The sequence below is a fragment of the Notolepis coatsorum genome (genome assembly GCF_963971535.1).
Source record: "Notolepis coatsorum genome assembly, chromosome: 11".
Taxonomy (NCBI): Eukaryota; Metazoa; Chordata; class Actinopteri; order Aulopiformes; family Paralepididae; genus Notolepis; species Notolepis coatsorum.
The window spans coordinates 49,292,022-49,298,523 of record NC_140175.1 but is presented as its reverse complement, the minus strand read 5'-3'; positions in this window follow the sequence as shown (position 1 = coordinate 49,298,523).

The window sequence follows — 6,502 nt, the reverse complement described above, 5'->3', positions numbered from 1 at the left end:
TCAGTGGCATGCACTCAAAAAAATCTTCGGATTCACTTTTTATGTCAAGTGGTTCCACGCAACTGTGTTGAGTAACTTCTAAGATACTATATTTCTTAGTATGGACTCAATGAAATCAAATCAATTATATATGAGTGAATAGAGTAAATGTAACTTAACTTTATTTCTTAATATGGACTCAATGAAATCAAATAAATTATACAGTACATGAGTGAATTGAGTACATGTAACTTAACTAGATTACTTCATTTGTATGTATTATTCATGCATTCAACTAACTTAACATGGTTACGTTCAACTAATGAAAGTTAAGTAGATAAGAACACAAATGAACTGATTAAAAATACATAATAATAATCAAGTTAAGTTATGTCACAGTCAGGGCCGTAGTCCAGAGTTTAGAAATTAGGGAGGTCCATTTATTTTTTTTGGCCCAGACTGGCCCACCATAATCGGTCGGACATCACCCACCAGTACACCATCCTTGCGGTCCCCTTAAATATGCGTACCTACTGTACTATTCCCCCAACCCACTACAAAGCTGGGTAGTAAGTGCCATGGACAAGTGGACCAGTGTACTCACTCGCTCTTGGCTGAATCTTGTTTTGGGTGGTGATGTAAAAACACCTGCATCATAGCAGGCTCAGGATGGGCAAAGTAGTCTATAGCCTGTTCATCCCTGTCTCTCTCTGTTAAAGTTATGTGATGTGTACGATTGCATGTAACTGTCTAACTGTTTCCACAAGAGGGCGCTATAGGCGGAGCTGCTAATGCTACCACCAGGTAAGAGGTATAAAAGGAGATGTTAGCTCCCCCTCTGTCTCTTCCTCCGTCGCTCTCACAAGAGAAGGACTCTCATGTACTGTTGAGTGCAACGTGATAATAAACCACGCCGTTTAATGGCTAAGTGAAGAAACCATGTCTCATGAACATATTATTGTCGCCCCATAGCTGACTCTGTCAACAGGTTATGGGCCCAGATCACGCGGGGGCGAAATAATAAGGGTAGCAAGTTTAGCTGAAGTATAGGCTAGGTTAGCACCGGGAGCACCGCGTGGCTAAAGGCTAAGCCAACAGGAGCTAAAGCTAAGCCTACCGTCAAAAAGAGGATGGCGACTAAGGAGCAAATGGCCCTCGTTCAACGGAAGAGCAGAGGACTATGAGCTCTGGGAAGAGCGCATGTTGTGCTGCATGCACAGTGTGGGACTGAAGACAACAATCTTGACGGGAGAAGTAACGGCGGCCGCACGAGCCCTGGACAACAAGCATAATGCAGATGCATACTGTGAGTTAGCACCACTGCTAGACGACACAAGCTTGGGGCTGATATTCTGCGACACTAAGGACAAAGGCAGAGAAAGCCTGAAAGTGTTGAGAGAACATTATATCGGACAGGGAAGACCCCGAATCGTATCCCTCTACATAACACTCACAGCACTGAAGAAGGGGCACACCGAGACTGTGACCGAATACGTCATCAGAGCTGAGCAGATCATTACGGCGCTTAAGAGTGCAGGAGAAGCATCAAGCGATGGACTAATGATGGCAATGGTTATGAGAGGACTACCGGCGCTGTACAAACCGTTCACACTACTGGTAACACACGGTTCAGCAGACATGTCGCTGGGAGAGTTCAAGGCCAAGTTGCGAAATTTTTAGGCCTCAGAAGATACCCACCCAGCCGCCGCGGAGGCAGGAGAGAGGGTGCTGAAGGCCCGGGCGACGCCGAGAGAGAAGACCAGGCCCACAACGGAGCTGGCGTGTTGGCGATGCGGAGAAAAAAGCCATCGGAAACATAACTGCACAAAGACTGTTTGGTGTAGCTTCTGCAAATTCACGGGGCACACAGACAAAGTGTGCAGAAAGAAACGTGACCAGAGCGCATGGTACGTGCATGGACACGATGGCGGCAGTGGACAAGATGGCGAAGACGGTGGACGTGAGATGAATCGAGACGACGCCCGGAGAGTAGCGGGACAAGAGGACGTCATCTTCGGGGCGCAGACAGCGTACGTCACCCGGCCAACGCAGCTGCAGCAGGCCCAAAGGAAGGGACTGATCATGGACACAGGTGCGTCGTCCCACGTCATCAACGACAGGAATCGATTCAAGAACTTTGACAACACCTTCGACCCGGAGAGACACAGCATGGAGCTGGCAGACGGGAAGAGCACCTACGGGTTGGCGCAAGGGAGAGGAGACGCACAGGTATGCCTCATAGACAGTGAGGGGCGCCAGTGTACAGTGACGTTAAAGAACGCTCTCTACATACCCTCGTTCCCACAAGAACTATTTTCTGTAAAATCTGCTACTGCGAATGGTGCCAAAGTGTTCTTCAATGAAGGTACAAATTTTCTTGTAGAGCCTGACGGTACGCGATTTAACATAGAGGTGTACAAGAGAATGTATTATCTACAAACAGAGTGTAATGACAACGACAAGTGTAATAATAATGATATGTGTAATATGACGATGTGTCAGTCACGATATTCAGACATGGCATGAGATCATGGGTCATAGTAATTACGAGGATTTACTGAAACTGCAAGCAGTGACAGAAGGCATGCACATTGAAGGTGAAAAGCGTAGACCTGACAAAGAATGTGTAGTGTGCATAAAGGGGAAGTTCACTCAATCGAGAAACAGAAATCCCACAGAAAAAGTAAAGGTACCACTTGCGCTAGTTAACACAGATCTAGCCGGTCCAGTAAGCAACACATCCATAGGAGGCTTTAGATATGTACAGTCTTTTACAGATGTGTGTACAGGGGCAGTGTTTGTTTACTTTCTCAAAGCAAAGAGTGACACACTCCAGGCCACGGAGAAATTCCTGGCAGACGTAGCCCCTTATGGCAACATAAGATGCTTGAGGTCCGACAACGGAACCGAGTTCACAAATAGAGAGTTCCAATCACTGTTGAGAAGGAACAAGATAAGATACGAGATGTCATGTCCATACTCCCCACACCAGAACGGAGTGGCAGAGAGGGAAGGACGTACTCTTTTCGAAATGGCTAGATGTAAGCTAATAGCTGGTAACTTACCTAAGAGCCTATGAAACAGGTGCTTTAATAAGCACACAGGCACCACCCCGTATATATAGCACTGACAGGAAAGAAATGTAATCTAGCTAGAATGCACAAATTTGGATCAGTGTGTTATGCTTACCAGCAGGACAGAGGAAAGCTCGAGTCCAGATGTGAAAAAGGACTCTTTGTAGGGCACGACAAAGGAAGCCCCGCTTTCCTAGTCTATTATCCCGGTAAAGGGAAAGTGCAGAAACACAGGCTAGTCAAATTTGTCACAAAGACAACATGTGAGAACGAGACACAGACAGAGGAGCCAGAGCTGGACTCCAGAGTAAGGTGTGAAGAAACAGAGACACCTCAGCCTAGTGTACTTAGCACAGTCGTGCAGACAGACAGTCAGCAACCCCCAGAGGACGATGACGAGGAGCACCCGAGGGTGACGTCACGTGCCCCAAGCAGTGGGAGGTATCCCTCACCGGAACACAAACCCCCAAAGTATCTGACAGACTATGCCCGGAGAGAAAGTGACGAGGATGACTGTACACTTACCAGCATTGATTACTGCTACAGAGTAGTAAGTGGAGTACCTCAGACCTTTAAAGAGACCATAGTGTACCCTGAATCCATTAAATGGGAGAGAGCAATGGATGAGGAGATGAGGTCCCTAGAGGAGAACCACACCTTTACTCTAACCAAGTTACCAGAGGGCAGACAGACAGTGGGAGGAAAATTGGTGTACTCAATCAAGGAGGGTATTGAAGGCCACGACAAGTACAAAGCCAGGTTTGTAGCTAAATGTTACAGTCAGAGGGAGGGGGATAGACTACGGTGAGACCTTCTCCCCCACAGCCAATCTGACCAGTGTAAGGGTAGTGATGCAGAAAGCGGCTGAGGACAGTTTGATTTTACACCAGATGGATGTGAAGACAGCCTACCTGCACGCACCCATAGATAGGGAGATATACATGGAACAACCTGAAGGTTACGAGAAGAAAGGAGAGAAGCTAGTGTGTAAGCTAGAAAAATCCATTTACGGCCTGAAACAGTCTGGGCGAAATTGGAACAAGATGCTTCATACATGTCTCATTGAAGATCACTTCCTACAGAACCCAGTAGACCCTGTGTTTACTCAAGGGTAGTCAAGTGACACGTTCAGCCGAACGCACAATTGGAGGGGGGCTCCCCACCCTCCAGAACATTTACAACAAGCGTTGCAAGGGCAAGGCTAAGAGAATCATTAAAGACTCCAGTCACCCGAACAACTGCCTCTTTGAACTGCTGCGGTCAGGCAAGCGATACCGGAGTCTCAAGGCGAGCACAGAAAGACTCAGAAGAAGCTTCTATCCCCAGGCCATCAGGCTGCTAAACGAACAATGAACACTACACAACAACAACCACCAAACGCACATAGCACACACATCCACACGCACACACTCACTTTAAACAAACACACTGTAGCACCCACTCCACACACTTTATAGCACACACCCACTTTAAACAAACACACTGTAGCACCCACTCCCCACACTTTATATTTATTGATGAAGGATTGCACTACAACTCGTACACCTTACTGTAAATTGTACCTAAATTGTACCTCATCCCATTTCTGCTTTGCACTATATAGTACTGTACATTAGTACACTGCATAGTATTGTATATTATATGGTAACTCAGAACATTGTACATATGTCTATACCGAACACTGTGACCTCATTTTCTTCTTCTAAATTACATGCTATACTATGTTATTTGATACTATCTTGTCTAGCACAGTCTCTGGAGCGTAACAGTAAGAAGCATTTTGTATGAAAGTATTCTGTACTTCTGTATGACAACTATTAAAGAAACTTGAAACTTGAAACTCAAAAGAGTCAGGAAAAGTGATAATTGTCATTTGGGTGGATGATTTGATCATCGCAGCAGACAACACTAGAAACCTAGAACAGGTGAAAGGTATGCTCTCCACCAGATTCAAAATGAAAGACCTAGGTAGGTTAAAACATTTTCTAGGCATGGACTTCGAACAGTCTGCCAGTTGTGTAAAAATATCCCAGAAGAGATATGTGGAAAAGATCCTGAAACGTTTTGACATGCAAGAATGTAGAACAAGGGAAACACCATGTGATCAAAAACTAGACTACCAAGAGGATGCTCAGAAATTGACAGATGTAAAAATGTACAGAGAAGCTGTAGGTAGCCTCATTTATTAGACAACATGTACTCGCCCTGACCTATGTTTTGTAGTGAGTAAATTGTCACAGCATTTTGCTGACCCCACAGAGGATTACTGGATTACAGCAAAACATGTTTTTCGTTATCTCAAAGGTACGGCAGATAAACAGCTTTGTTTCAGAAAGAGCAGCGAGGGCTTAGGGCTTAAAGGCCAACCTTCATGTTGTATTTTTGTTCAATAAACAATGTGGACTAGGCCAACGGTGACTTTCATGAAGAAGGGAAAAAAAAGTATTGAAATTGACCCAGTTTTAGCGTTTTTATCAAACATTTTGTCTGCCCAACACAATCACCACGCACGTGGATATTTTAATCAATGGTTCATAACGTGCGTGTGTAATCGAAATGATGTCGTCACAACAGGTGCAGGGCACCAGGGGGCTCACCAGGGGGCTCTGAGAGTCACACACAGCTAGTGGCAGGTACTGCAGGCAGAGAGCCTTGCTACTACTAGCCGAATGAAAATGTATCTGTTTCACCTAACAACACTATTGCTCCGTGATCATAGCCATCCATCTCTAAAGCTAACCACTATTTGTAAAAGCCACAACCACGTTACCATATTTGTAATAATGTAAATCATTGTGTCGTTGTACATATTGTGTATACACCGTTAGAAGCTAACATAGCTTAGCTTGGTAGCTATTGTGCTAACAACATATCCCGACGTCCGGCTCGCTGGCCGGCATGAACGCCCGACACAAAATGGTTCTCTCCTCTCTGTACACCCCCGTCCCCACGGGTACCCTGCCGGGGAGCCCATGGACGCGACAACGGCGGCAGCCGTAGGGTGCTCGAGCCCGCCGTAACGCTAGTGGTACACAATAGCTATGAGCTAACTAACGCTACAGCCGCCGCTGTTGTCGCGTCCACAAGCTCCCCGGCAGGACACCTGCGAGAACGGGGGCACACAAGGAGGAGAGAACCACCCCAAATCGAGCACTCATGCCGGCCGACAAGCCGGACACCGCGGTTGTTGTTAGCACAATAGTAGCCCACTGTGATGCACCGAGTGGGCCACCATTGATCAACATGCAGCGACGTGTAGCTTGCATGATGCGTGTGCAGTGCTTTGCCACACAGGTCTGAGAAGAGGACCTGCACATGATTTTACTCGTTCCCCAAACTCCTCTACATGCCCCGATCTCAAATGGTTCACGACAGTAGACATAATGCTAACGTTAGCCAGCGCCATATATCGAGTAGTACTATGACCCGGACGGGCATAAGGCATACGT